This window comes from Eptesicus fuscus, chromosome 5, assembly GCF_027574615.1.
Source record: "Eptesicus fuscus isolate TK198812 chromosome 5, DD_ASM_mEF_20220401, whole genome shotgun sequence".
Taxonomy (NCBI): Eukaryota; Metazoa; Chordata; class Mammalia; order Chiroptera; family Vespertilionidae; genus Eptesicus; species Eptesicus fuscus.
The window spans coordinates 20,430,967-20,441,204 of NC_072477.1; positions in this window are offsets into that span (position 1 = coordinate 20,430,967).

Consider the following 10,238-nt stretch of genomic DNA (forward strand, 5'->3'; position numbering starts at 1 on the left):
TGTACTAGTGATCGCAGAGCTTGCACTTTTTTCCTGTCACGCAGGAAGAATAGTGCCTCCTTCTCAGCGTTGGGTGGTCACCTGCCCTTGAATCGGCTCCAACTCCTTGGCGACTCCATGAAGGAGGGATGGCCACCATGTCCTGGCCTCAACAGCCCTGCTCTGCATGACAAAGGGGATCGAATGCGACAGTGATTGTAAACTGAAGTCATCTATGGTTGTCGATTATGACACACTGAGGCTGTTATCTCCCTATCTCTCTGCTCTCAGGGTCAGTAAAGGCAGTTGTGGGATGACACGCTGAAGGCCGGAGGTTGCTGGTGAAGTGAATTCTGTTCCAGAGCCCTGAGACTCCTGAGCTGTGGAGAGGCCGCAGGTGTGTCTTGCTTTACCTGTGCCCTGGGGAGAGTCGAGAAACTGGCTCTGCCAGGCTGCCGAGGAAGGAGCCGGTGCTCACATGACCTCAGGGTAGAATTCACCCAGCGCCCTGCCCGAGTGCCAGGCCCCAGGGCCGATTAGTCCACAGGGGCAGTGACATTCCCTTCCCAGCTGATTCCACCCCTAAAGAGGAGGGGCTCCGGACTGTCTGGAAAGCTGACAGGCCACACCTGTGGGGATTCTGGTTTCCAATCCGCCCGGGGCTGTGGGGAAACTGGAGGCTGGGGGAAGAGGTGAGCAACCTTTGCCAGAGGCCCATGGCCTTAGGAGGAGGGGGTCGCCACAGAATGACACCGCCCCCCCTGGCTTATGTAATCATTTCCCTCACCCTCAGCCCCCGGAATATAAACAAAAAAGAACTTGGAATAGATACCAATCTGGTTGAAGCCAGGAACTGTCCCTGCCAAACAGGAACGTCCAGCCCCCTCAGCCAAGCTGACGTCTGAGTTATGCGGGAGGAATGAGAGCTGTAATCAGGCTCTCAGAGTCAGGAAACAGGGATTGTCCTTGCTTTGTCTGGTCATCTGGTCCAGGATCGTTCCTTCAGCATTCAGAATGTGGCCATCAGTAAGCCAAAGTCCTTGTTATTGATATGCTCACAGTCTAGTGGGGGAAAGTTCCAGAAACCCACCACTTGGTAATAGAGAGGCAACGGCTTTAGCTTGGGCAACTTGGCTTGTGTTTTGACAAGTGGACAGGAGTTCACTGTGTAGGGAAGAGGAAGTCCCAGGTCTTACCTGCACGTGAGCATGGAGGAGCCTGTGAACACCGTTTCCAGGACTAGATGGACCAACTTCAGAGCAGAGCCGGAGCAGTGGGCACGTCTGGTCGGCTTCTGAGCACAGCCCCTCCCCATTGCTGACACAGCAGGGACTGCAGAGCCAGGCGTGGATTTGGTCACAGCTGAATGTATGACCATCTACCTATGGATGAGTCAAAAGCATGTCTGATAATCATGTATGACCTCTTTTCAAGTTATAGTTTCCCAGTGGGGCAAGTGAGAGTGAGGTTTCTTCACCGGTTTCATCAAAGGGAAAGTCAAGACACTGAAGAGTGCTTTGCCCACAGTTTAACAGACACCTATGGGCCAGCTACTGCTTTCCGACTGTTACTCCAGGCACAGGGGATTCAGGAGGAAGCAGAGCTAAGGTACTGCACCCAGGAAGCTTACATGCTGGTAGGGCAAACCACCAATGAAGACATATATCTAGCCCAGCTGGTGTGGCTCAGTGGTTGAACACTGACCTATGAACCAGGAGGTCACAGTTCGATTCCTGGTCAGGGCACATGCCCGGGTTGTGGGCTCAATCCCCAGTAGGAAGTGTGTGGGAGGCAGCCGATTAATTATTCTCTCTCAACATTGATGTTTCTCTCTCCCTCTCCCTCTCCCTCTGAAATATATGTATATACACTGAGTGGCCAGATTATTATGATTTCTGAATGCATAATAATCTGGCCACTCAGTGTATATCCTATATAATAAAAAGCTAATATGCAAATTGTCCCCTCGACCAGGAGTTCGACCAGCAGGCAGGCTGGCCAACCGCCCATGTCCCCTCGCCCTGGCCAGGCTGGTCGGACCCCACCCATGCACGAATTTATGCACCGGGCCTCTAAAAAAAAAATATATATACACACACACACACACACACACACACACACACACACACACTGAGTGGCCAGATTATTATGCGTTCAGAGATCATAATAATCTGGCCACTCAGTGTATATGTATATATATTTTTAAAAAGACATATCTAAATATGTCAGGTGGTGGTAAGAGCTAAGAAGATGGAAAAAGTAGGTCAGGATTGACAGGATGGGGAGAGTGTCATTATTTTACACATACAGGTGGTTCCGGAAGGCCCTGCAGGTGAGGTGACATGAGGAAAGAGACCTGATGTGTACACGAGGCAGAGTGTTCCAGGCCGCCGGACAATATCATCAGAACCGCACTGTGCAGCATTCACCTCTTTAATCTGTCCGCCTCTCTGGCTCCCTGCCTCGAGGCAGGAACTCTTTGAAAGAGGGAATGACATTTACTCATCTTTGGGTCTTCAATTTGGAATATGGTCAAAATGTTGTTTGTATATTTCTGCTTCCCCCGCTAGAAGGTCTTTTGAGACACTGACCCTCGGCCCAGCACAATGCCTGGAACAGGATAGCAGTTGTTGACGGTCTTGCAGATGGAATGCCTGATCAGAGGCTGCAGCGGGAGGCGGGGCGCAGGCCCTGGGGACAGAAGCCGGTCCTAGGAGGGAGGCAGGAATGCGCTCCAGTTTCAGCCCCTGTGGTTGATTTGGTGACTGTGTTGTCTTCCACAGAAAAAATAATTATAAACATCTATCTTGTGCCAGCTGCTTTTCTAAGCACTTCTATACACGAATGCCTTTAATCCTCATAAAAGCCCTATGTGCCTATTTTATGGCCAAGGTTCTGAAGCACAGAGAGGTTAAGTGGTTTAGCGAAGATCACACAGCTAACAATTGGCAAAGCCAGGATGTAAATCCAAGAGTCTTGTTCTTATCCTCACCCTATGGATTCATACCCATATCCTTACCCGATAGACTGGTGCCCTAGATCTTCCACTGGGGTGTTTGCGCCCTCAGAGTCTCAGGATAAGCCAGAGGGTTTTTGAGTCCAGGAAGGTCAATATTAAGTAAAGATTTCAGAAAAAAAAAATTTCATTATAGGTAATTTAAGACATTAAAAAATATATATGTTTTTATTGATTTTAGAGAGAGAGGAAGTGATAGGGATAGAGAGTTAGAAACATCAATGAGAGAGAAACATTGATTGGCTGCTTTCTGCATGCCCCCTACTGGGTATCGAGCCTGCAACCTGGGCATGTGCCCTGACCTGGAATTGAATTCGTGACCTTTTGATTTGTGGGTCGATGCTCAACCACTGAGCCACACTGGCCGGGCAAGACATTTTTATACTGCGATGAAACAGACATGTTATAGTGAATAACACTAAAAGCCAGATGAATTCTTTATATTCAGAGAGGAAGGGAGAGAGATAGAAACATCAATGATGAGAGAGAATCATTGATTGGCTGCCTCCTGCACGCCCCCTACTGGGGGGATCTAGCCTAAAATTCAAGCATGTGCCCTTGGCCGGAATTGAACCTGGGACCCTTTAGTCCGCAGGCCAATGCTCTGTCCACTGAGCCAAACCAGCTAGGGCCAGATCTTAAGATTAAAAAAGGGGAGAGATTTTCAGGAAATGCCACTGTGATGTGACGGTGGGTTGCAGGGTTTCTGTCTCTAGGCCCCCTCCTCAGCCCCCAGCCCAGGGTGAGCTGTCATAGTCTGTGACTTCCCCGAATCCCAGCACAGAGTCCCCATTCACTGTGACTCTCTGGATGGAAGTGAGTCGGGGTCTATGTCAGGCTGGGTGGCCGGGGGAGGGACTGATTTCCGAGTATTCTTCTGTGGGCCTGGGCCAGAGGGGCTGAGGGGGCCAGGCGGGGAGGGGGCTGAGCCTTGGCTCTGCACAGAAGCCTGCACAGGGCTCAGAGTTTCTGACTTGTGCCTGTGGGATGGTGTAACACCACCGAGACGGTAACCCAGGAGGCAGGAGGAACGGCTCGTCCTCGGCGCCGTAAATCCCACACGCAGTCTGGCATCCGATTTGCAGAGCCCATCCTTAGATGCTCCCTCCTGCAGAGTGAGAGGCGTGTTCTGTGGCCTGTTTTCTGTGTGTCTATGTATGTCAAGCCCGGGACATGTGTCCTCCCTGCCACGTGCCACAGAATGGGGTCCCCCTGCGGAGACAGTGCCCATGGGAGTTTAAAGGCAGAGCAAGATGACACCTCCACCCACTATTGACAAGATGCTGACCTGCCTCTCAGAGGACCGGGCTGGTAATTAATGTGCCAGCTTCTTCATTGACAAAGCAAAAAGCAAACATCCAAGGAAGGGAGTGAGTCACAGGGAGACAGCAGTGATGGGAGAAAAAGGGCAAGATGTGTGGAGTGTGTCCAGGGGACGCGAAGGGTGCGGGCGGGCAGAGCTGCGAGGGAGAGAGAGGGACCAGAATTGCCTGCCTCTGTGAGGAAATGTACGTGTGAGAGAGAAAGCGATGTGAGGGACCCCGTGAGAGGGGAATGTGTGCCTGTGACTGACAGCGAGGGAGGGAGAGGGGGGCGGTGGAGGGGGGAGGGCAGCGGGCCTCTCCCCCGATTCTTCAGCCACTGGGGCTTCTGGAAAGCCCTGCAGTTTGGAGTGAGGGACACGCAGGAGAGGTGAGATTTCATTACCTTTCCCTTTGTGTGATGTTTCCGTGTTAGAAAAGAAGACCGGAGCTATAAATAATCCAGTCACAGCTGCAGCATCCTGGAGGTTTATGGTGCAATGCCAGCCAGCTTCGGGCTAGATGGGGGGGATGCCTTACAAAGCCAAGATGAAAGGCTGACTCCCCTGCACTTGGTCCCCAGCCCCAGCGGGCTCCAACCCACCCAGTCTCTCTCTCCTGACCCGCAGAGCCCAGAGGGAGCGGGGTGGGGGTGTGGAGTGGGGAGAGCAGCTCACAAATGCACAGACCCCCCTGGTCCTGGCTGTCACAGCAGGAGCTGGGTTCTGAGTGGGAGCCCCTTTGCTCAGCTGCCTCCGACAGGGGCAGACCTCTTGTGCCCGGCGGGGCTGACGTGGCCCAGTCACGGAAGGGCTCAGGCCTGGGGAGGAGGTCCCTGAAGTGTGGGGCAATCCCCCCCACCCCATTCCTGTTCTTCACTATGGGGTGGGGCCTTGTTCCCTTTCTCATCAGCAAAAACCACTAAGCCAGGCGTCCTCAAACTACGGCCCGCGGGCCACATGCGGGTGTTTTGCCGTTTTGTTTTTTTACTTCAAAATAAGATATGTGCAGTGTGCATAGGAATTTGTTCATAGTTTTTTTTAAACTATAGTCCGGCCCTCCAACAGTCTGAGGGACAGTGAACTGGCCCCCTGTTTAAAAAGTTTGAAGACCCCTGCACTAAGCTGTATTTGGTGCAAGACTTTGTGGGGGCTGGGCCATCCGTCCTGGGAGAGGGTGTGCACCAGCTGGCCTGGGAAGGGGCCATTCCCTCAGAAGTTGGGGCTGCTGGATGGGATGGTGACACTTGGGGCAGAGGCAGCCGCTGTGTCTGGGCCAGTCTCGGCAGATCACCTCCCAGGATCCGTGCCCAGCCTGTTGTGAGCGCCTATGGAGGAGGCGAGGGGAGACAGTTAGGAGCTCAGCCATAGGCTTGTCCCCAAGAGCCACAGGAGCTGGAGGAAGAGGAGGGTGGGGGGCTCAGGGAGAGGAACTGGTTCAGGGCACCCTTGCTACACGCCTGTGCCTTCCTGCAGTTCCTGACCAGGGCACTTACCCGGCTATGTCCCCCACAGGCCCTAGGCCTCTCGAGGGCAGAGAGCATGGGCGGGTTGCTCTCACTGCAGCCCAGTGAAGTGTGAGCCCTGACCCTGGTTTATGGGCATAGATTCCCCAGGAGGGTAGGACTCTGGGGCCGAAGTGCACACAGGCCCCTGGGCTGGAGCCCCAGGCGGGGCTGGGGGTTGGGGATAAGGTGGGGCCAGACTGCACCCCACCTGGTTCTTTTCTGCCCTTCCTCAGGCTGCCCCTGGGGCTGAGGATCTCCAGGCCTCCCTGTCCCCTGCCCCTCCTGTCCCCAGGCTGGTGTAGCCCAGTTACCTTAGGCACCAGCCTGTCACCTTAGTGGTTTCCGCTTTTCTTTTCTTCTAATTCCCTGAGCAAATATTGAACATCCAGAGAAACATCCGAATCCTGAATCCTGGACATTGGGCGGGGACGGAGGTGGTAATGCAGCTGGCTACTCCCCGTGAGGCAGCTCCGGCAAGATAAACACACGTCAGCTGCAGGTTTCTGGCAGAGGGAGGCTGCTGAGGGGGTGGGGGTGCTCTTCGGGGGCGTGTAGGGGCCCCTTCCCTCAGAGGATTCCTCCAGGAGGGGTGTCTGTTGTATGACTGTGGACTTCCAGAACAGTAACACATGGGCTGGGTCTTTCCTGGGGCCAGGGCAGTGTGTCCTATTTCAGCCTCCAAGGGAAACCATGCCTGGCAGTGGAGCACACGTAGTAGGATTCAATCCCCTGGAGTGACTCAGAGGCAGCTCAGCTGAAAACACAAATGACCTCAGAGCAAGCTTGCCTAATTTCGTGCATGGCAGGAACCCCACATGCAGAAGGGGAACCAAGAGGCTCTGATGGCCTCCCTGATGGGCAGCTTAGATGAATCCTCCTGGATGCATAGCTGGTGTACCTGTCAGGGGACCACCCACCACAGTATGCATCATCAATGTGTTCTGGGTGGGTGTGCCAGTCACATTTATTACAAACAGCAGAATGGATTCTGAAACCCTTAAGCAGAGAAAAGATTTGTTAGAAGGATTTTTTTTTAAATAAATTTTTATTGTTTTTTTTTTAAATATATTTTTATTGATTTCAGAGAAGAAGGGAGAGGGAGAGAGAGATAGAAACATCAATGATGAGAGAGAATCGTTGATCGGCTGCCTCCTGCACGCCCCATACTGGGGACCGAGCCCGCAACCCAGGCATGTGCCTGTGACCGGAATCAAACCCAGGACCCTTCAGTCCCCTGGCTGATGCTCTGTCCACTGAGCCAAACCGGCTAGGGCTGTTGGAAGGATTTGAGGATGCTCACAGCAGCAGCAGCAGAAGTCTAGAGACACAGCTTGGAAGATGAGCTAAGACCCAAGAGATGCTGGGCAGTCAGCATCATTGCCAAGGTCACACCACAGGGCAGTTTGCTTAGAATGCCTTTGCTGTCACTACCCCCCTGCCATCCATGGTGTGAGGATGGTTCATTTTATGTGTCAACTTGACTGGGCCACAAGATGTCCAGATATTTGATCAATCATCATTCTGAGTATGTCTATGAGTGTGTTTCTAGATAAGATTCACGTTTGAGTCTATAGACTGAGTAAAGCAGATTGCCCTCCCCAGTGTGGGTGAGCCTCACTTAATCAGTTGAAGGCCTGAATAGAACAAAAATCAGAGGAAGGGGAATTTTCTCTCTGCCTGGCTGCTGAGCAGGGACATTGGTCTTCTCCTGCCCTTGGACGGGGACTTACACCATCCTCATCCTCTGGCCTTTGGATTCAGACAGAAACTTACATGTTGGCCCATATATACTCCTCAGAAAGGGAACTTCTCACCTTCAACCCCAAAACAGGAAAGGAACACTCTGGATGGTCTCAGTTTCTCCTCCAGAGCTCATAGAAAGATGCCTCTATCTTTCCACCTCTCCCTACAGCCCCTCCCCTTAACTCTGCAGAATAGGAGGCTGGCCTCTATGGGCTGCATCAGCTGAACTTCCAGGCCACTGACTTCCGGTTGGGTTTCTCTAATAGGAAGAGGAGACTGCAGGGCAGAAGGCGAGAAGTTGGGGGATTTGTTCCCCTTGCTTCTCCCCTTTGCAGCTATGGCTCTCTCCAGCTTCCAGTCACCTCCTTTCCTGTCCCATCAGAGTCTTCACCATTCCTTTTGGTTCCCCTTAACCCTGGCCACCCTTGGCAAATAGTCCCTTTTTGAAAAGCTCCTCACTTGTCCTTTTGGAGAATAACACCTGTTTCCTTTGGGGACCCTAAATAATATAGTAAGTTTGGAGATTATGAGGCAACAGAGCCCCAATGAATGCCCACAACACAATGATACAGATGCACAGTGGAGGCAGGCAGCATGGTAAAGTGGCCAGAGTGTGTGTAGACTTTGGAGACAGACCAACTAGGGTCTGAATTCTCAGCCCAACTCTTTTTAAAAAATATATATTTTATTGATTTTTTTACAGAGAGGAAGGGAGAGGGATAGAGAGCTAGAAACATCAATGAGAGCGAAACATCGATCAGCTGCCTCCTGCACACCTCCTACTGGGCATGTGCCTGCAACCAAGGTAGATGCCCTTGACCGGAATTGAACCTGGGACCTTTCAGTCCGCAGGCCGACGCTCTATCCACTGAGACAAACCAGTTAGGGCCTCAGCCCAACTCTTACTGCCCATGTGAACTTGGTCAAGTTCCTTCACCATGCTGACCCTTCTTTGCTCTTCATCTGGAAAATAAAAGTTAATCTTTATCTCATGGGTTTGTGAGAACTGAATGTGAGATTTATTAAGCACTTGGTGTTTAGGAGACCAGTGATGGCAAAAAGTATTCATTTTATGTGCCAGCCCCAATTGGTCAGAAAAGGGTCTTTGGCTCTCTGTGTTGAGAAGAATTCTGAAATCTCATCCTGGTCTGGAGGTGATGGGTACACTCAGGATTGATTAGTGATGTCTGTCACATTGTGGACAGGGAAGGGGTAGTAGGTTGTCCTTGCCTTCTCCATAGTAGACACTCACTTAATGGTATTTATTAGTTTTCCTATTTTTGGCTCCTTAGGAAGGGAAGTAGAATTCTGCTGGGGTCAGAAAGGCCGGGATCCTGTTTGACCGTGTCCATTCCCAGCAGTTCTGTCCAGGGCCTGAGTCATTGCGCCACCACTCCTGGCACAGCGCAGACATGTCAGCACTGCGGCCTCTTTTCTTTAATCAGCAAACAGCTTTGCCCTGTCTAGGATGTTCAAGGTCTTTCTCCTGGGACCGCCTCTTGCTCTTTTCAATCCTCAAATGCCCGACCTGATCCTCCCTGCCAACAGATACAATTCTCTCTCTCTTTCCCATGTTCACCACCTCTTTCCCTTAGGAAGTTATGGGAGTAATATATATTGACTTGAATTTCTCCACCCCTGTCCCTGTCTCTCCACTTGCCAAATCTTCCCCATTATCTCCTGCCCCAACTTAGGGGCACAACATTATCCCAGCATCACATACCAGGGCTGGTTGAAGATAGGAAAGGTATCAGAGACATAATGGCCACAGGCATTCTATGATGCAAGCTGGAGCCTCCGTTATCACCAAGTCATCTCTGGAGTAACAAGAAGGTAGAGGGAACAAGGAATCCCTTTCAAAAAATAATCTCTAGTTTCACTGGTACATAGGAGCAACCTTCATTTGTGTGGTTACAAGAAATATTTATTGAGCACCTACTATGTGCCAGGCAGCAGCACACAAAGCAGATATATTCTCTGCCCTGAAGGGGAGACAGATAAGTATAACCGAGTGGGTGCTGGGCAGTGCAGTCCTGCTGAGATAGAGACGAGCACAGCAGGGACTCTAATTGGAGCGGCATGGTGGGACAATCAGGGAAGACATTCCTGAGGAGGCAGCTCCTAAGCAGGGGCAGGAAGGATAAGAAAGCTCTTCCAGATGGCAGTGGAAGCACCAGATGCAAAACCCTGAAGGTGTGTGTGTGTGTGTGAAGAGCTGCCTGTTGCTGGCAGGTCACGTGGCTGGGGCTCAGCTGGAAGGGAGGAAGTGTTGCAGAGGAGCCAGCTAAGGAGTCCAGATTTGCCCAAAGTGTACACACCCCTTGCCCCTATGCCCTGTGAGTCATTGGAGTGTAGTGAGAGCTGGTTAATGCTAGAGGTGGGTGGACAGGAGCTGTGGAGTGGGGCTGGGAGGGGGGGCAGCCTGATGAATGAAGGTTTTAATTCAGCCTCGCTGATAATTGGCCAACCCCAACCATCAGGTGCAATTTAGGGTAAAGCAGGCATTCGCTTGGGCATTTTCTTTCTCCAATGACTAAGTAGGCTTGCAATTATCCCCTCCTCTTATAAAGCCCCTAATACCTTTTTTCCCAGCCACCTCCCCTGCTTAGACCTGCATCTTTTTGGAAAATGGGAAATGGTGGGTCTGTGTAGCTTTGTAGAAATATGTGTAGCTATATGTGTGTGCCTGTGC